Below are 22,022 nucleotides of genomic sequence, written 5' to 3'. Positions count from 1 at the left end.
CCCAAGTGCTGGCATTGGCACAAACTAATGTATTTTCATAAGTTGTAGAGATGGCTGCCAAGCTGGATGACTTCAAAGGCAAAGATTTAAAGTAATAATAACGGAAGACACATTTATTTATTTATTTATTTATTTATTTATTTATTTATTTATTTATTTATTTATTTATTTATTTATTTATTTATTTATTTATTTATTTATTTATTTGTTGAGTTTGTATATACAACCCCGAAGTGCACATATTCACTGGATAGTTTACATTTAAAAAAATTAAAGCAAAGTAAAAGCCAAGTGTGCTGCTTATACACTGCTACGTAATGCTTAAAGCACTCTCTGGGCGATTTACAACTTAATTATGCAGGCTACACATTGTCCCCCCCCCCTCCAGTAAGCTAGTTACTCAATTTACCAACCTCGGAAAGATGGAAGGCTGAGTTAACCTTGAGTTGGCTACCTGAGCCTGTTGAGATCAAACTCAGGTCATGAGTAGAGTGTTGACTGCAGTACTTGCGGTTTAACCACTGTACCATATGAATACAACACCAACAATAAATACATAAAATAAATAAAACCCTGTCCCTAGCTAAAACCTTTGTTGTTGTTGTTTAATCACCAGGCCCTCCTGTCTTCCACTGCCTCCTGGAGTTGGGGTCAAATTCATGTTGGTAGCTTCGGTGACACTGTCTAATCATCTCGTCCTCTGTCGTCCCCTTCTCCTCTTGCCTTCACAAGCTAAAACCTAACTTTTAATAAAATTAAACCAATTAAAACAGATTTGAGCATCTCAGGTAATTAATAAAAGGTACCTGACAAGCCTCTGTTGGGGTTTTTATTCCAAATGGAAGAGGACATAACCAAAAAAGCATGGTTCCTTGTGTGGACTCTGGCCCCCTTCAGTGTGACTATTGTTAGCGTTATGCTATGAGGAGCACATGGGATGGGGAGCTGTTTTGTGGTCCTAAAACTATTGAGGTCCTAAACCATTAAGGGCTTTATAAGTCTTGACCATCACCAGCAGCACACCTTGATTCGGGCATGGAAACTAACAGGGAGCCAACTAAGGTGTGCCAAGACTGATGATATGTGTTAATATCTATTGGCATCTGTTCTGTCTGCTCACCACATTTTGGACCTGCTGAAATTTCCAAACTAACTTCAAGGGCAGTCCTATGTAGACAGTATTACAGTAGTCTAATTTAGAGATTATCAGTGTGTGAACTGCTGTTGTAAGGCATGTCTTCTCCAGGTAGGGGTGCAGCTGGGCAATCAACCAAAGTTGATGAAAAGCACTCTTGGCCACAGATATTTGCACCTCCGTAGAGAAAGCTGGGTCCAAAAGTACACCCAAGCTGAGAACCTGATCCTTCAGGAACAGTGCAACCCAGATGTTGCTGGACTACAGTGCCCATTGTACCTCACCAAGGGTTCTGCCAGGTCAGCCTAATGGGACTTGAAGACCAATAGGATCTGGTGCAAGATACAGTCCTGGCCTTTTTCATAACATAAACTCTACTAACATGATCGCACACACACTACACAACATTTCACATAGTCTGATCACTAATATTTTAAGATCTTCAGGGATATTTTTATATAAAAGGGAAAGCTGCACATAGAGGAAGCCAAACTATAATTGATGCTCAACGAAAGCAGAACGTCAGCTGGATTCTGTTTAAAATCTATGCAGCTATTTTTCACCCTACAAAGGCAAGGCAGTTTGGAGTAGATGATGGTTTACCAGGGAAAACATCCCACATGATAGGCTTCGGCTTACAGCCTCCATAGTGACGTTTTCTTACAACAACAAGAATCAGGGACCAATTCTATATGACAGAACCCAGGTCTTTCTCTGTGAAGGTTTCGAAACAAACAAACAAAAATGCTGTTCTCAGTGGAAGGAGAGGAAAGGAATCGTGGGATGAAAGGCAAAACAGAAATTGGAACCACTGGAACATGGAAAACCGAGCACTGAGCACAAAAAAATAAGATGGGTTTGAGGTAGAAAAGTTGAATGACTCCTCCATTGCCATTTTTTAAATATACACAAGGCATTCCTGAGGGATTTGTACCCCATGTTTCTTTTTTTGTCTACCCCATCTTCTTTTGCTATTTCCCATGCTGAATGTTAGATTGTAAGCTCTTATAGAGACCTGCCCTCTGCCTTATGAGGCTCTTCTTGTGCCCTCAGCGCACAAGCAAACTCTCTCTCTCTCTCTCTCTCTCTCTCTCTCTCTCTCTCCCCTCTGTGTGTTTGTGTGTGTTTGTGAGACAGAGGAGAGAGAGACTCTTCTCCCACATCTGCCCTAATGCATGTGGCTCAGAGGAGGGTTTGGCCTTGTAATTTATTAACAAGCTGGCAGCTGGCAAGGACTAAATCTCAAATGGGACCCACTCCACGATAATGAGGCAAAGAGGTGCTGTGATGATCACACAGCACTGAGGTTAGAAACCATGTTATTATCGACCAAGCGTAAAGGCCAGAGGAGGGGGGGGATGTGGTCAGATGGGAGGGGGTGGCGGGCGAAAAGAGAAGGCAGTTCGCTCAACAAATATGCAGTGGGGGGGGAATGAATCACTTTCCCTTTCAGTCACTGAAAGGGCCTATAAATAAACCTCGGGGAGACCAAAATAGCTTCCTTTTCTCAAGAACCTTTTGTTCAGTGAGGTTAAGGAAGGAAAATGACTTCACCATGTTGAAAGACATGGAAGACATCCATCTCAAAGTATGGGGCATAGAGGGGGCAAGAGGGAGGATGGGGGAATCTTTCCTGCCGGGATCCCTGGCTTAGTTGTAGAAATAGAAAAGAAGTGGTGTTTTTGGACTACAACTCCCAGGATCCATGGTGTTGGTTTCTGGTTTCTCTGGGAGTTGTAGAGCAAAAAAAAGAAAAAGAAAGAAAATCAAAACTAACTTTTTCCAAGCTCTGGGTGGTTTCCTCATTCATCCTTTATATTTCTGGTAGACAAAATGAGGGCTAAGACATTCTGGTGCCTGGGGCAAAAACTAGTGGGGGGGGGGAGTAAGCAACATTTCCCTCCTCCCCCACAGCTCCATTTATGACTGAACTGCCCTATTATTCTACTGAGGGGAAAGAGAAGCATCCTATTATACTCCCACCCGCCACCCACCCCACCCCACCCCTGCTACTGGCTGCTTGAAGGGGAAGATCCCTTAGTAAGAAAGAGGGAGTCAGAAAGGGTGAAGTCCCCTTTCTCTGGTGGTCCTGCCATCGGACATACCCCTGCTCATCCAGTTCAGGTTTTAAGAATACACGGGGTCGTCTGAGCTTGGATCTTCTGGACAAGAGGGTGTGTAAGAGAGACTTGCCTCTCTTCGGACGGTACCTTCGATGGCGGCACCGTAATTAAACGGTCTCCTAGACCCTCTCTATAAGCTTTTGGCCAGGCAATGGTCTTTCCCAAGACCCCCAAATCCCTTTGCAAATGGAAGACTCTAGAGGGGAGGATGTGAATCTTGGACTGTGGGTGTGCCGTGCAAAACCCAAAGAGCGAGCAACCACCACCTTGACGTGAGGCCCAGCTGAAAGAATGAATCTGGGCTGAAGAAACACCAGCAGAAGCCAAGGGCCCTGCAGTGGCCAGCAGAAAGGGGACCACAAGGGTGGGCTGGGCTGGGCCAGGCCCTGCCCTGCAAGAGCCAGGGGAATGGCTGCTGCTGCTGCCGTGGCCGCTACAGCAGCAGAAGCAGCAACTGGCAAGCAGCTTCTGTGAGTGAGCAGATGGGATGGCTTCAGGACAAACAACCACTTAGGAAGCAGCCCTAGACTGGGGATGGGAGGGAGAGGGGCAGCTGTAGTCTCTGGCTGGCAGCCACTGAGAAGGAGCTCAGCAGCTTCAGGGAAAGGGGCACCAGGAAGGCAGAGAGTGGGGGAGAAGGATTAGGGAGCCACTGAAAGTTGATTTTCCATGTATCCAGCAAAGAAGAAGAAGAAGAAGAAGAAGAGTTTTGATGTGATGCTCTGCCAAGGGAGGAGAGGGGCTGGCATTGGCAGGGGCAGGGAAGGACAAGGGGAGGGCCGATCTTGGAACTGAGGTTGCCTTGGCAGCCCTTCTACAGGCAGATTTGTCTGGCTTCTGACGGCTGCAGACGGTTATTTGCAAGGGCAGGAAGGGACCGGCTGTGCCAGAGTAGTAGGTAGGTAGGTAGAGGCGGGTGGGGGTGGGGGTGATGTCAGGGAATGGAAGGGTATTTATTTATTTATTTATTTATTTATTTATTTATTTATTTATTTATTTATTTATTTATTTATTGCTTTCAAATTCCTTTCTGAGATAGCCAAAGCCGCTATATCACATACAAACAGAAAGTTTAATACTACTGTATGTTATAAAAGAGCAAGTTGAGTGAATGAGAGAAGTCAGGTGAGCAGTGTTTTGTTGTAACTGAGTGGTGGTGCGGGGGGAGCAACTGGGCCCTGACAGCCCCACTGAAAGGGAGGGAAAGGGGAGCTGCTGAGGATTTGAGTGTTGCACCTCTGCAACACACACACGTGCGCGCGCACACATGCACACGCACACACACACACACACACAATGTAAGAGAATAGGCTTTGCTACTTTAGATAGGAAGACAGACAGACAGACAGACAGACAGACAGACAGAAAGAAAGAAAGAAAGAAAGAAAGAAAGAAAGAAAGAAAGTGCTATGCCACTGCATATTTCTCTTTCTTGTTTCTCTCTGTGTCTTTTTCCAAGTTTCAGAGCAATGCAAGTCAAGTTTTAGCTCCAAGGGCTTATCATTGCCATGGACTTCTTGATTTTTGCTGGCATTTACAGGACTGATGTATAAGCTGATCCCCCTCCCCTCACACACACAACAGGAAAGGAAGAACACTGCATGTTTCCCATACACTCTCCAACATCATTGAGAACAAATGATGAGAAAGATGCCTGGATTTATCATGACAGGATGACAAGTGTGCAATTTTCTTCCTAAAAATGATAAGAGCTGGGGAATTTTAATGCTCAAGAGGTAGAAAATTGAAATGCTCCCTCCTCCAGTGATAAACATACCAGGATGAACTACTAAACCATTACACCTGTGCTACTTTCTCACAGTACTCAGACCTAAGACCAGCTGCCTCACTTTGCCGAATGGTATGCCCTGCTCCCAGCTGGCCCAAGATATGATGTTCCTTGAGCAAGAGCAGCAATTTTGCCATTATTATAATCATGGTACCTTTGCTACGCAAGGCTGACAGTCCCAGAAATACCCTTCCCTCCCTCCATCATCCTTATCACCATATTATTCTGTTGTTTCATATATATTGAAAGAGTACAGTATCTAAGTATGAAATCATTAAAATATTAAATTGAGCCAAAATTTAAATCAAATTAAACAAAAAATATGATTTTAGATTTTTTCTGAAATTAGCACCCAATCTTTAAAAAAATTGTTTATTTATTTATTCTATTTATACCCCGCCTATCTGGTCATCGCGACCACTCTAATCTGTGTTTGTACACACACATTTAAAAAGGGTTTATTCTTCTTCACCTCCAGTCCAGAAGTGCTAGTACTGAAGGAATCAAAAGAATATTTTGAGTCAAATGATCATCTCTTGGTTAGTTTTTGTCAGCAGCAGAATAGCACTGAATGATCACATGCATCTTGAGGTTATCAAACTCAGAATTCCTGTTGTCTGCCAGTATGTTCTTGTATCTGGAGAAACTGTCTGACATCATAATACGTTATAGAAACAAATTTGAAAAAAGCCAACTCATCTGGAAAAAATTCTTGCTTAAAGTCATCAAAATTTTGCTTCACGCCCATTTAGAATGTTCCCTATTATGCAAAATGTTTAATAACTCAGATTAGATTGCAGCACGCTTAGCAGTTTATCACTAATTTTTTCAGCCACTTTTCCCTTTGTTCAGTTTAAATTATCCTCAGTTGTTCTCACAATTTCCAGTCCATCACTAAATTCCATTCCTACAGTTCTAAGGCCAGTGACTGCTCTTGATAATCTGCTGAAGTTAGATGTTTTACAGTGTATGCCAAATTTCCCACTAAGGTTTCAGAAAAGGAATCTTGCACAATCTTGATGGCAGAAGAATCACAACAGTCACATTCTTTAACTTTCTGCTGCAAGGAATCATAACTTGTGGAATAATACATAGCTGCATCCAGCCAAGTCCCTCAGTGCGTCGCAACAGGTTGGGGAGGGAGAACCAAAGTAGGAACAATTTCTTTAAATTTTTATACTCACAGTGGCGCTTTAATGAACATTTTCCCCATTTGAAATTATCTGATCTACTTCAGGATAGTTGCTTCAAATCACTTTTGCTTCGAATCACTCTGGCTACTCTGTAATCCATGTGCAAGGCATGTGACATGAATCATTTTCTGATAAAGATGTTTAAGTCTCTTGGCTGCCTTAGTCATGTATCGAGGAGAGTCTATAACAAAGAGGAGGGTGTTTCCCCTTTTCACACCACCTGGCCAGAGTAGTTTCATAGAATAATTGAAGAGCATAACAATAGTGGAATTGATGGTTGTTGTGGGTTTTTCAGGCTCTTTGGCTGTGTTCCGAAGGTTGTTCTTCCTAATGTTTCGCCAGTCTCTGTGGCCGGCATCTTCAGAGGACAGGAGTCAGGACTCTGTCTGTACTCTGGTGCAGTTTGTTTGGATAGTTGAGTATTTATAGCTGTGGGAGGACCTTTTGTCCTTTTCAGGAGATGGGAAGCCATTGAAATCCACAAACACCAGCAGAGCTTCAAGAAAAAAGAAGAAAGTTGAATACTCAACAAAGCCTGGCTCCCAGCACTGAAAAATATAGCCTGCAAAAGGTCAACAAACTCTACACAGCCACAAGGACCGGTGATCACTGCACACAAAAGACCAGATAACGACACCCATCAATCACAGTGACAGATCATCTCTCCCCTTTATCACAACAATACATCCACAACAAAAAATATGCTGATCCCCGCAATCACCCATCTCCTGAAAAGGACAAAAGCTGATCCCACAGCTATAAATACTCAACTATCCAAACAAACTGCACCAGAGTACAGACAGAGTTCTGACTCTTGTCCTCTGAAGATGCTGCCACAGAGACTGGCGAAATGTTAGGAAGAACAACCTTCAGAACATGGCCAAAAAGCCCAAAAAACCAACAACAACTATCAGATCCTGGCTGTGAAAGCCTTTGGGAACATAATAGTGGAATTGTTAACTTTTTGTAGAGTTTCACGTATTACAAGAAATATTTCACAAGGCTTGTCATACTTCAGAGTGCCAATAATAACATTAGTTACATGTCTTCTGTTTACACCACTTGTTTCATCTGCTGAAACTGTGCACCTTTCCCTCAGCTGCTGCAGCCAATTAGGTGAATCGGGCAGCCTTGTGACTCCCTTACATCATTTGCTGGCTTGTCAGGAAGGTTGCCAACAACCAAAATATGCCCAAAATTTATTACAAAAATTAAACAGAAATATGACACAACTTGATGGCACAGAAGACAGTCATGCATCTTACCTTGGCTGGGACATCTTTGTTCTAACCATGTTTTCTTTATATGGGAAAATATAGATGGCAAGTGAGTGAAATTTGGGGCACAGTTTACAATGATGGAGAAGAACAGCATCATAGAATACCTATGCTGTAAGTCTAGGTCTTCAACAAAATGCGACTCTAGGGAAATGAAACATCCTGTCCCAGTGCGTGAAGATTAAAGTAGTTTACAAGAAACAATTCAATTAATAAACGTTCAGCTATAGGCCAATAATCTGAAAGACAAACAGCAACAAAACAGAATCGTAAGATAACAGGGGCTCCTCATTAAAAGAAGAACAGTAAAGCAAAACGATCCCTTTCCAGCAATGTGAAAAAAAACCCCCAATAATAAACCCTACGTTTCTGCCTGGTGGCTCCATGACGACATGATTCGTAGCACGGCCATCGCTGCTGAAAAAGCCCTGCTCTAATGGAAATACCTATTGCGTGCTATGGGCAGGGCTGTGCATAGAACAAGGCCTCAGAACAAGGGAAACATAGACAGAAGGAAGTGGACCTTAGTATTACCAACCCCATTAGGCACATAAGCGGTGGTTGATATTGACTGACCTTTCTTCCAGGAGATGTGGGTTCAGGTTATAATAATATGTAGAATCTGCACAGGTCATTTTATGTATTCAAAGTGATTCATGCATATCATCTCTGTGATCATTACAACAGCCCTGTAAAGTGGGACACTTATACTAATCTTGCAAGTGGAAGGGGAAGACTGAAATATATTGAATGATATTAGCTTGTCTAAAGCCACTTATAGCTTATAGCCACTTTTATTCCCCTGGACTGCAAAGAGAACAAACCTATCCATTCTGAAGGAAATCAACTCTGAGTGCTCACTGGAAGGACAGATCCTGAGGTTGAGGCTCCAATATTTTGGCCATCTCATGAGAAGAGAAGACTCCCTGGAAAAGACCCTGATTTTGGGAAAGTGTAAAGGCAAGAGGAGAAGGGGATGACAGAGAACAAGATGGTTGGACAGTGCTATCGAAACTACCAACATGTATTTGACCAAACTCTGGGAGGCAGTGGAAGACAGGCGGGCCTGGCATGCTCTGGTCCTGGGGACATGAAGAGTCGGACACAACTTAACAACTAAACAACAACAAAGCCACTTATAACCCACCTTTCCTCCGGTGAGCTTAACACTCACAGCACACTTGGCTCTCATGGCCCCTACTTTCTCCTCACAAGAGAAGGTAAATAAAACTGAGAGCGAACCTACATTAGCATCCCTCAAACAGCAAACATTAGTGTGCAGGACTCAGTTTCTTCAGAATATCGCATAGCCTTTATGGGCAAACAGGCACACACAAACACACAGGCGGAGAGAAACAAATAGAAAAAGCTGCACATCCCTCTCACGACTTCTATTTTCCTTCTGCTGTGTCTGTGAGATGCATCTGAAGCCCCCAGAAATATGTCATGACTGCCATTTGTTTTTCTAAGGTGAAGTGTGACTCCAGTCCTTTCCTTCATTCTGGCAATCACCCTGTGAGGAAGGCTGCTATTTCTTTGGCTTGCACGTCGTCGAGTTCAGAGGAAATAGGCCTAAAAGACCAGCAGCTCTTTTTATCCTTATCCACCACCCAACCTCCCCAAATACAGAAGTTAAAACAAAATACACACATGCAACAAAACAAAACAAAAACAAATCCCACCAAGCAAGGATGATTGATCATTTCACTCAAAATATGAATTTTCTCACTTGGCGAGTCTTTGTAATCTATATACTGGTTCCTACTCAGTTACTTTAGGTGGGGAGGTGATTTTCTTGGGGCTCCTGAGGGAGGAAGGAAGAGAAATGAGGGTGAGAGGTGGGTGGATGTGATTTGTTAAGGAGGATATACCATTTTCACTGTGGTCCATGGTAAATCCGGCACAGAAAAAAAAAAAACCTCTGTGGTGCCCCGTTGCCTTATTGGCACCCTAAGCACATGCTCATTTTGCTTAATGGTTAATCTGGGACTGGTCTTTGCTGATGTGGAAACAGTAAAGAAGACAGTGACCTCCCTAACTCCAGATCTAGGGGATCATGTGAAGGTACACGAGTGCTGTGCTTCCATACCTGCCATGCACAATTGTTTGGATCAGTACCAAACTTAAGTTGAGCATCAGCTCCTCTGGCAAACAGCCGCTGGCAATAAGAGGAGGCATACATAAGGGAAGGGCCGATGCCTCCCTCCCATGCACTGCATTGCAATCCTGACCATTGCTGAGATGGTTCATCAGTTGCAATGTAGAGTTCAAATAAAAACATCTGTATGCTCTGGTTTGGTTACTCTGAATACTCATGAATACTCTGGCTTTTCGTGTACAGTGGGCTTCCATGCCACAATGCAAACTAAGGAGCTGACTCTATGAGCTTTGGTGTGGTGACATGTCTCTACTCCATGGCACAAAAGATGTCCCAGATAAGGAGACTTCTCATCCCATGTTACTCTGCAGGATTTGGGCTTTCTTGACAAATCTGCATCACAGTTAACATTGCACACATGCTGGTTTTGCACAATTGTAAATTTCCCCTAATCCCCTCCCATGCACTCTTTTCATTTCAAAAAAACAACATAGCATGACAGGCAGGAAAAAACCTTTGTGTGCATTCCCAGAGCAGTTGACTCCAGAATAGGTGGCACCATGACTGTAAATCGGTACAGGTCCTCTTTGGGAGCAAACAAAGAACAGGTAGCAACTGGAGCCAGCTGCACCAGAATGAAGCAACCACCTATAGGGTAAATCTACCCCAAACCCTGAAATGGTCAACAGCATGAATAAAAAATGCAGAATAGGATGCAATCACGATTCAGTGCAAAAACAACTAGGACCTGGAGATATTACGCTTTTTGAACTACAACTCCCAGAACTCTCAGAGGCCACGCGGGCTGGAGAACTTCAGAGCATAGAAATTAACATTTCCATACTCTGAAAATAAGTGAAGAGTAATTTCAGCAATTTATCTATCTGTCTGATTAAATTTGATTTGATTGACAACTTACCACCTAACTTCCCAGACTAGGACTCAAGATAGTTGTCTACAAGGTTAACTAAAAAAATGTACAGATACACACACACATCAAAACACAATTAAGCAAATAACAGCATTAACACAACTAAATTAAAAGCTACTAAAAGCAGATGGAGAAAGTTTTGCAGAATTTTGAACTTTTTTAAAATTCATTTAGCCGCACAGTAGAAGTGCAGGGATTTTCAGAGCAGAATAATTCCCCAGAGTAGTCCACCCCCTTTTCTCACCAGTTGGCACTTACAGGCTCTGAGACATTGGTAGTAGAAAGAATAAAAAGCATTTCTTTACTTACAGTTGTGAACAGATCAAACAGCAAACATAAAAACATGACTGACTGCTGTCAGCAACAGGCCTTAGCAGACTCCAGACTGCTGACAAAAAGAGAGGGGAAAAGATACAGAGCAGAGTAGTTGGGCTCTCTTTGAATTCAGAGGCAGGGAAGGGATGATTGGTTAGTGCTGGATAGATAGATAGTCACCCCAGCCCAGGAAGGTCCCTCCCAACCAAACCTATTAAAGGGAACATTAAAAGTTCCAAAAAATTACAACAGAAAGTACAGTACTCACCCCTTTCAAAATCTTTCCTCTGCAACAAGTCAGTTGCGAAAAGCAGGTGTGAACAAATCTTTGTCTGCAGAACAGTTTATTGCTGTATTATGTAAAGCAGACACAACAGTATTCCACTTTAATTACTGACATGCCCAATGAGGAAAGAATATCTATTTGCAAATAGATAAAATACTACTTTGAAATTATAGTATTTTCATACTGTATAGAAAGACAGACTAAAAACATTCAAATGTCCCCTGATCTCCCATGTTTAAATTCCTGATCCACTCAGTTTCTCAGCTGAATAAACTGTTTTACTGAGTAACTGAATTTTCCTTATCTTCACCTTATTTGAGTGCCCATCTTATTGTGACAACTTTGTTAAAGCCAGCCAAAAGGGCACAAAAATCTCTGCAAGAGATCCTATCTCCTGCACTGATTTTTGTGACTTTTTGCCTGGCCTAATAAAGGTGTTAACCAATATGGATTTTGGGATTTGTTGTGTAGGCAACTTGGGAGAACAAGTGAGTTCCCTGAGAACTGGAGGCAGGAAATTTGTCACCCCTCTTCAAAAAGGGGGGAAAAGAGGATCCAGACAACTGTTAAACAATTAGCTTGTCCTTGATTCCACAAAGTTCTAGAAGAGATAATTAAACAGTAGCTCAGGAAACATTTAAAAAAGAATGCACTTATTACTAGGACATGTCATAGGTTCCTTTAATCAAAATCATGCTAGACTAATCTTATCTCTCTTTTTCAATACTGTACAGCTATTTTCAATAGGTAAGGAGAATGCTATAGGTGTAGTACATCTTGTCCTATATCATCAAGTCCTTCAACAAGGTCTGTCAAGATATTCTTGTGAGCTGGGTACCGCTGCTATTGAGTGCATTTGTAGCTGGTTGATGGGCCGTATCCAAAGACTGCTTATCCATGGTTTCTTGTCCTCTTGAGGAAAAGCGATGAATGGAATATCACAGGGTTCTGCCCTGATGTTGTTCAATGTCTTTATAAGTTACTTGGATGAGAGTGTGGAAGGGGATGCTCATCAAATCTGCAAATGATGCCAGACCTGGAATGTTGGCTAATAGAACTGGAATGCAAGATGACCTTAACAGATTGGAGAACTGGGCCAAAAGAAACAAAAATAATTTCAAGAGGGGGGGGGGAAATGAAAAGTTCTACATTTAGGTCTTAAGAAGCTGATGCATAATATAGGATGGGTGACTGATGCTTTGGCAGTAGTACATATGAAAAGGATCTAGGGACCACAAGTGAAACATGACTCAACCGTGTGATGCGGCAGTAAAGAGTGAATGAAATACAAGGCTGCATCAACAGAAATTGGAAGGATCCTAGGAAGTAATTGTACCACTCCGTTCTGCAGTTGTCAGAGCTTAACTGACAAAAGCAGATGTGCCTACTTGCTGTGTCAACTTCCGGATGTTACAGTTCAAGGTTATTGAATCAACTCAGAATGTGTCTGAAGGGGAAATGACTAGAGCCCAGTGAAGCATGGTTGAGGTATCTGGATGTGCTTAGCTTGGGAAAGAGAAGGCTGAAAGGTGATAAAGATAGTCATCTCTAAATATCTGAAGATATTTAGAGCAGTAGCGGCGAACCTTTTTGGGCTCACGTGCCCAAACTGGGAGAAAACAAAAACAAACAGGGGATGGCAGAACCAGAAGTGGTGGTAGAAGGGGGAATACTGGGCACGGAGGTGCCACGAGACCCACTCCGGATCCGCCACCAGCACCAGCTGCTCCGGATCCTGACCCACGACCTGTCCGGGCACCAGCACCGCGGTTGCAGCCGCCTGCTCTGGTTTGGCTGCGGCGGGAGGGGAGAGTAGTGATCCGGCAACTTATGGCTTGCATGCTGGCAGAAAGGGCTCCGCGTGCCAGCTGTGGCATGCATGCCATAGGTTCGCCATCGCTGACATGGAGGATGGGGCAAGCTTATTTTCTGCCGCTCCAGAGGGGAGGAAGCAAACAAACAGATTCAAATTACAAGGCAGAAGATTGGAATTAAGCATTAGGAAAAGCGTCTGGATAGAAAGAACAGTTTGACAATGAAATGGGCCCCCTCAGAAACTCTCCTTCATTGGAGGCGTTTAAGCAGAGCTTAGATGGCCACCTCCCAGGGATGTTTTAGGTGTGAATTTCCCATTTTGGTAGGAAGGTAGACCTTATGACCCTTGGGATCTCTTCCTGCTCCACAGTTCTACAATTCCTGCTTTTTCTATTTGAAGTTACATGATGAAAGATATATTATTCACATTCTTATAGACACAGTACAAAAGCCTAAGTTCTCTACACTCTTTAGGACAATTCCAGCCTGCAAAGACTCCAACAGTCACAGTCGACCAACAATCTGGAAAATAACAGGGACTTAGTTGAAGACATTGGAGGACATACCCAAGCGCAAGAATAACTTTACCCACTAAGCACGGAAAGTGACCTGGCCACCTCCTCCTTCTGGGCTGTTAACAGCCATCTGAGCTGGCCAAATCAAGAGGTGGTGCTTTTCAAGGCACAGGGATGGAGAGGTGTGCCATTGCTTGCTATGGAGGTCAAGAGATAGCTCAGGAATGAACAATAGTGGGTCAGCTTGACACGACCTCTTTTGTGCTGCAGGTAACGATCGATCCTGCCCGTCTCTTTAAACTAACAGCCATCCTAAATGTAAAGACTGGCACTGCCCACATGCGGCTATGTTAATTTAGCAGTCTGTCACTTGTAAATATTACTGAAGTAAGCAGCTGTCTGAAACAGCTGAAAACGTTTGCAGATGTTCAGGTGTAAGTTACGCTCCTTAGAAAACAACAACTCTAGTGCTTAGAGGGAAAGAGCCTTTCTTAGCTGAAGCCTTGGGTGGGCAGGCGGGTGGGTGGGTGAGTGGGGGGGTCGACAGGCAGGCAACGTTTTCAGTTTTCTGAATTTGATTCTGCAACAGAGCAAGGATATCAAGCACAGAGCAGAAGAAAAGGAGGCTGCTCTCTCAGGGCTCCTAAGGGCAACGTCATTCTCTTTTGAAGTGTTTTTCCTGTGAACATAAAGAGAAGGGTAGAGACCTAATCTTGTATATTATAGTAGAGTGACGGTGGTGGTGGTGGTGACTTAATTTCTTCATACACACACATGCAAAGAGGCACAACTTGGAAAAGTTCCTTTTTGGGCTACAGGGGCCAGAAATCTCCACCCACCGTAGGGAGGTTCTCAGAGCTGCGACTCAAAAGCCGGCTCTCTAGACACACAGGCAGGCAGGCAAATCTTACCTGTGTGTCTCCTTCCCTCCCCACCCCCCAGACACTTTTTGGGTTTTCTCCTTCCCCCTTCCCATACTTGAGCAGAGCCACCCTGGGGAAAATCCTTCCAGTGACCAAATACAAGGAACTTGGGTAGCTTCATTTGCCCTGACCTGTGAACTGATCTTCAAATTAGACACAGACGATTTGTGTGTTCATTCAGCGACCTCTTACTTGTTAAGATAGCTGGAAACAGAAACTCGAAGCCCTCCCATCACATCTCCCCTCACTCTCACAAGTGGCAGGTGAAGTGGTAAACATCTGTTTGGACCACACCAGACTGTGGGGGGAGAGGGAGGGGAACAGTGACTCTCACAAAACTGCCATCAATGCACCTCAAATAGAAAAATGGTTTTTGGGTGCAGCAGTTAAGAAAGTGATGTTCTAGGTCAGCCATGAATATGTTTGCATATTGTGGGGCCATGTGAGTGCCCATCGCAGTTCTATTGAGCTGTAGGTAGGTTTTAATGCCAAAACCGACAGTCACCGTATGTACTGTATCTTCTTGCATATAGAAGACTAGGTGTCAAGAAGGAAGAATGATTCTTGTCTTTCCTTCACCAGTTTTCCACAAGCAGGGACATTTTTGTATGAAAAGGAATTCAATTAGTGAAACACACACACCACCTACAGTCTGAAGTGGTTTAGTCCATTCACAGGTACCTTGTGGCTCAGGATTAAAATATTGCAGGAACAATTGAGCTGTTTAATATTTTGCAAGCAAGCTGTTTCTTAAGAATAAAAACACAGATAAAATGTATTAATCATATTTTTGAGGGTCCTAGCAAAGGTTTTACACCCAAGTGGATTTTGGTTTGCTTTTGTTCTTGTCAGCAACCAGCCTTTGCTTTTTGTATATATCAATAAATGGAATGAGAAGTGCTATGTCTTTTAAAATCATAGTTAGTATGTAAATTCCCACCTCTGTGCAGGAGTGTAGCCTTTTAGAAAAATCACTGATGGGCGGTAATATTCCCACCTTTAACCATGAGGTTTTTCTGTGTGGGTTTACTATCAAAGAACAGGCAGGACAGACAACACAAGATAATCAATGGTTATGGGGAGAAGATGACACTGGGGATGCTATGATGTCATTGCCGTTTTAAAGAACCCCACTGTGAGAATGGTGAAATTTTCCCTCTTACATCAGCTAACGGAGCCTAATTTCCCCACTATTATTTTTCAGACATTTATTATTAATGTAATTAATTTTCTACTACTTACATTTACACCACACCTTTCTTCAACAAGCACTAGGCAATATATACACGTCTCTGCATTTTCTTTCACAACCCTATAAGGCAGATCAGATTGAGGGAGCATAACTGGTACAAAGCAGCCCAGTGAATTTATTGGGTTTCTACAGCCTAATACTTTAACAAATTCTTCTTCTTCTTCTTCTTCAATTACTTTATTATTATTATGACTAGAGATTGGCACAAATTAAAAAACAAATCACCAAATTCATTCAAAACTCGCTGATTTGTTGGTTCATATTTGTACAAATCAGTGCCCCCAATGAATACAAGTCAATGAATTTTTAGTGGTTTTTGATTAATCAATTTGTTGGGCTATAAAATGCCCCCTCGAGAGGGACTTTCCTGGGGAGGCCTCCTTTTGGGTGTATAACTAGGACATCCAAAACTCAAGCTTGACCAAAATTGCAGGCTTGTATAAATGATTTATCAATTCATCAGGGGGAAAATCATAAATTCATAAATAATGATTCATCGATGTTGATGAATCACAAATCAAAATGGATCACCATTTTTTCTTATTTGTGCTCATCCCTAATTGTGACCACAGGTCAGCTAGGGTAGGTGTACAAAACTGAAATACTGTACAGTTTAAAACATCATATACACTACAGTACTATTTACAGTCAACACAAAACAGACTGAAATTTAGATTATGATTAAGTGTGAGTTCCTAATCTAGTTACTGCGGTGATTTAATCATCTGTATTCTTATTGTACGAGCCACCGCAGAGAATTTTACAACTTTAGCTGTAATTTTACTTGAGGAATCAGAGAGAAGGAAAGAGAGGTAAAATGTATCAGGTCTACCTGGATAATGTTTTAAAATTGGAGAAATAAGTAGATTGCGTGAATCTTTCAAAAATGTACAAGAGCACTTGTTCCACAGTTTCCACCATACCAGATTGACAAGGGCAAAGGCGATCGGTCCTAAGGGATACGAGAGTATCTCCTCTCTAAAAAGGCTGAAGGCAGAGTACTAGAACAGGCCAGAGTAAATGCTCTCTGGTCTCTTTTAGTTCTAGATTATAAAGGAAATCTTACTGTGATTCCTAATGAGCAACTGAGTAGCATGGGACTTGGGGTAATAGAGACTGGGAATCTTCATGGTACGCTGGCTATGCTAACTTTACATACAGCACCTTTAAACAACAATATTGTGTTGCATCTTAACTGATCCTCAAGATTCTTGATCCAACAGTTTATTTTCCTTCCTGCATTTCTTAGCCCATTTATTTTATTGTAACAATATGTACTATTCATTTCTCATTATGTGACCAAAGTATTCTAGTTGTTATGAGTTTTATGATTTTTTCGGTCTTTATTCATTCACTTTAGTAATTCATGACTGGTTGCTCTCTCAATCTAAGCCATTCTTAGCATTCTGAGGGAAATCATCATGTCAAATGTTTCTATCTTTTTTTTATAGTACCCAGTGTTAAAACGTACAGTTCTGTGCCATATTGTAGAACCAAAAATAGCTCTGTCCAATGCATGTTCTCAAAGCCATTTTTCCCTTGCATATTCCATTCTTTATCTTAACGCAGCTGCTTTGGGCCATCGCTGCCCAGAATTCTACATTTAGCTACATTCTAAGGTACCTATACTTGATAACACACCCCACATTTTAGATGTTTAATCTTTGAGATTGCTTGATTTTTATTGATGAACTTGTGTGTGTGTGTTTTTTTTTAACATTCTCTTTTAGACCATGGTCATTACTCACTTTATTGACTTTATCAATCTTCTGCCTTTTCTTCATGGTTCTTGTAAAGTCTGCTAAGTATTATATTAAAGGAAATCCTAGGCATAACCCTCAGCCCATAAAGCTTGAAATTTGGTCCTTACTACAAACTTCAGCATTTTCTCTTTTGGGTACAGTAATAAAAGTCGATGCCAGACGACTTTCAGGAATAGTCTCTGTTCCGTAGATTTGAATGAAAAGATTGACTAAAACTACCCCTCCCCAATATTGTCTGTTAATTTATGAAGTAAATTGGAAACTTGCCAAGGGAGACTTAATCTGTAAAGATTAAACAGAGTAAAATCATGGGCAGGATTGTTCATCTTTATTCTAGAAGGTTCTGGGTGCAGTAATACAACATAAATTTAAATATCACTTTAAGGCAAACTGGCTAAAAATGTCTCCCCTTTGGAATAAACATAATCGAACTGGAATCTTTTTAAAGCTTGTTAATAATGAATATGTTAATATTTTCTCAATTAGTATCTTATCTTTGGAAACCTCTCTCTTTGGGATCTCTGGGTTAGAGTCTATGCAGATCAGCTTCTGTTCAGAAATAGCTGTAGGAGGACACTGAAAAATCTTGGCTTTTGGAGAACTTGTTAAACATTCATTTTTGTCCTATTTTGTTTTGATGGGAAGAATGTTTGGTCTTGTTTTGCTTTTTCACCGAAGATGCTCCACTGTTTTTAGAAAAGCAAAACTCTTCATGCAGACCAACATTCAGGGGTAAAGGGGCTGTTTCTCTAAATTTTGGGGGAACAGAATCTCTTCTTTGATCGTGACCACAGAGCAAAAGCCATTATATAGATTTTGTTCCATGAAAACAGCTCCTAGCCATGAAAATGTTGCCTTGCAGACCCAATACCATGGTCTCCCATGGAACATGACCCATCTGCCTCGTTCTTGGATGTGTTATGCTTACTATGCTATGCTATGTGATAGCATACAGTAGCACAGTCTGATATATTGTTAATAATCCTCTGTTCTCTCAGTAGAGAAAGGCTGTGTTGGTTGCCTTTGTTTGCTTAAATGTTTAGAACTCCTCTCCTTGTTAGGTCTTAATAATGCGGAAAGAAATCAAGGAAGGACAAGCTTTTCCAACAGAGGGCCAACTACCCCATTCCTTGTCCCACAGCTTCAACCCACTCAGAGCCCACTCCTTTTCCAAAATGGAGGAAAGAACCCAGGAGTCTTCCTTCCACTGCCCCACCAAAAGCGCTTTCTTTTTCACCAGTTTCAAATCTGAAGATCCCGTTTTCTTGTTCAGTCTGCTTTGCTGCCTGCTAGTGCTTGCTCTTCCTTACGGAAAGCATATCCAGAAAGGGGATTGGGGGGGGTGCAGGGTGGGGCGGGAGGGATATTGGCATGGGTAGAAGGGAAGGGGGTGGCACAGGGAGACTGGCAAAGCTGCCAGCCAGGGGCAGACTGGGTCATGGCTGTTGGCACGGAGTCTCTGCCTTCTCTGTGTGAGCTGCATTAGTGATAGAAACGTAATGCCCCCTTCGGACAATAAAGTGCTCTCCCCCCCCCAGACCCAATCACCCCCTAATCTGATGCCAGGGCTTTGGAGATGAAGTTCCCATCGTTGGAAGAAAACAGATGCCACCTCCTATTCAGCAGGCTGGTATAGAACATAACAATGGCACAGCACACAGCCTGTGCCAACTGAGGGGGGCACCCCATTGAGCTTGCCTCTCCCCAAAGAACAGCTGCATAGAGACGGCTTAGGAGAGGAAACCTCTGCCAAGCCATCCCTACCCAAGGGCATGGGGTGGGGAAGGGGATGTGGCTTCTTTAAGGAGAGTGCCCAGGGCAGACAATTGCCCTCCTCCTCCTCCTCAGCTGCGGGGATTTCACAGGTTTCCGCGCGCCTCTTGAGCGTCACCATGGCACCTTCTTGGCACACTCTGCCCATGCAAGACAGAGCCGGCGTTGCCATGGCACCGTCGGGCACCTCGTCAATCGAGTCTTTGTTCAAAGTTCTACCCCTTGAAACTGGAATTTCAGGACATGAGAGGCGGCTGACGGGAGATCCCTCTCTCAGCCCAATATAGCGTGCGCACACATATCCCAGCCAGCTACACCAGACACTCTTCTCCCCAGATAGATTGTTTTTCACACAGCTCTTGCCTCTAAAGTCCTCACTTATGTCTCTGGTGAAAAGCCCCAATCCACAAACAACACACACACACACACACAGAGAGAGAAAAACAGCCCAAGAGATTCTGATGCCTGAAGCAGAAAAGTGAAAGAATGGCAGACTCTCAATAACGACACAACCCCCCCTCCTCCCTTCAGTAATGGCGAAACTCTCATAATATATTAAATTGTTGACTTTTTGTCCTTAAATGCTGTGCCAGCATCTACCGCCTGAGGATGGTTCTGTCCCCCTTTCTACACAATCTAACCATACAAGCTTCCACTCACCTCTCCACTAAGAATTTCCTGCCTCACGTCCCCTATTGGAATAGGGTCCAGAGCCACCCCAACCTGACAGAGACATGTTTATGCAAAAGCAGTTTGACAGGGGAAAATAGAATAGGCGTATTCGTATTGACGAAATGGGCTGGAGACTAAGGGTCTCCCTGAATATATGTCCCCACCTTGCAGGGAGACTGTGCCATTAAAAGTACCATAGAATGGAGACAGACAGATTGATCGATCTATAGATCGATCGACAGATGATTTCTACAGAAGATATAAGCTAACTTGGTCCAAAAGCAGGACAGTGCACCGTCCATGCCCCTTTTGAACTGAAGTGACAGCTGATATGACTTTTCTAGACCCTCCCCAATCAGTCAGTTTGGATGTCTGATGGGAGTGGGGATGATTCAGGGGCAGCTCTACCACCGGGCAGAATGAAGGAAGCATCCACCACAAGGAGCAAATTATAAGAAAGGCGCCGCAAAATGTTGTTTATTTAACTTATTGTGGTTTTTTTTTTAATGGCTAGATATGGGGAAAGGTATGTGAGAGAATTTCTCCTTGATAAGACAAAATAATTTGGCTCATATAGGCTAGTGTTGTTTTATTTTGATGGCTGGAACACAGCACTGACTGCTCTGCCTCAGGCAGCAAAATGTCTTGTGCTTGCCTTGGATGCTTCTATGCCTTCTTCGTCCCTAGGATCTTATTCTTTATGAAGATAGTCCAAATCTGAGAAAATGTGTGTGCGCTCATATTCCTTCTCATGTGCGAAAATCATTCATGTATCTTTTTGGCTCTGACTAAGCAGAAATCATTCTGTCAGCTTTTTGCCTCTTTGTGATTGTAAAATTCCCGCGATCCTCTCGTATGACACTGAAAGCAAGAGTATGCTTTTTCTTTAATTTTCTTCCAAAGATTAGTTCCGCATAGGAAACTGTAGTGTTAAAGTGTTAAAGAAATTGCCATGAATAATAGTTCAAATCATTATTTATGTGTTTAAAAAGTTTTCTGCCTACCACTATTATATCAGAGTGCCCTCCCTCATATACATGGATTGTAAGGCAGTGTCCAAAAGCATGATCCTTGAGTCAGAAAGCTCCCAGTTTAAAATGTCAAGTTGGTAACAAACTCCCTGAATAGCTTTAGACAAGGCGCTGTCCCTCAGTCTCAATCTACCCCTCAGTAAAATGGGAATAAATACGTGTTTGACCATCCAGGATTTCAAAGTAGGCTTTCCAATTCTCGGTAAAGGTAAAGGTTCCCCTTGACATTAAGTCCAGTCGTGTCCAACTGCAGGGCACGGTGCTCATCCCCATTTCCAAGCCGCAGAGCCAGCATTTGTTCATAGACAGTTTCTGTGGTCACGTGGCCAGTGCGACTAGACACAGAACGCCATTACCTTCCCACCATGGTGGTCCCTATTGATCTACTTGCATTTGCATGCTTTCAAACTACTGGGTTGGCAGGAGCTGGGACAAGCGATGGGAGCTCACTCCGTTGTGTGGATTTGATCTTACAACTGCTGGTCTCCTGACCTTGCAGCACAGAGGCTTCTGTGGTTTAACCCGCAGCGCCACCACGTCCCCTTCACTTCTGGTGCCTTCTAAATATATTGGACTATAGCTTTCAGAACCCCAGATCATTCCAGCACACCTGGAAGGCCCAAACTGGCAGAGATTGTTGGAAAAATTAGTGTGATAATACATGTGGGTTTGCTTTGAACACTTCTGAGAAGTTATCTATAAATAGATGCTATTAATTGGGCAACAATAATCACAAGCTTAAATAATTTCTGGAATAATAACAATAACAATGGTGATGATAGCAGCAGCAGCAGCAGCAGCAATAATAATAATAATAATAATAATAATAATAATAATAATAATAATAATAATAATAATAATAATAATAATAATAATAATAATAATAATAATAATAATAATAATAATAATAATAATAATAATAATAATAATAATAATAATAAATGATTCACAGAAAATAAAACATATAGATCTACTCCACTGCTGCTATTGTACAACCCAGGCATGTTGGGAGTAAGCAGCACTGCGTTCAAGGGGATTTATTTCCTGGGAACTGGAGTTGCCGCCTTATAGTATAGCCCTGGGCATTTCTACTGGTAAGTCAATCTCATGACTTAAATTAGACTTACTCCC

The 22,022-nt window shown here is 42.5% G+C and overlaps 1 long non-coding RNA gene across 2 annotated transcripts in view; it reads left to right on the top strand.

Annotated features, from left to right (window-relative positions):
- The first annotated feature begins 2,566 nt into the window (after positions 1-2,566).
- Positions 2,567-22,022, top strand: part of LOC144587134 (uncharacterized) — a 57,970-nt gene continuing 38,514 nt past the window's right edge. For both annotated transcript variants that reach the window (XR_013542325.1, XR_013542326.1), the window contains exon 1: positions 2,567-4,156. This is a non-coding gene — a long non-coding RNA (uncharacterized LOC144587134). The remainder of the gene's footprint in view (positions 4,157-22,022) is intronic.

The sequence above is a fragment of the Pogona vitticeps genome, chromosome 2 (genome assembly GCF_051106095.1).
Source record: "Pogona vitticeps strain Pit_001003342236 chromosome 2, PviZW2.1, whole genome shotgun sequence".
Lineage (NCBI taxonomy): Eukaryota > Metazoa > Chordata > Lepidosauria > Squamata > Agamidae > Pogona > Pogona vitticeps.
This window is presented reverse-complemented; position numbering and strand designations above follow the sequence as displayed.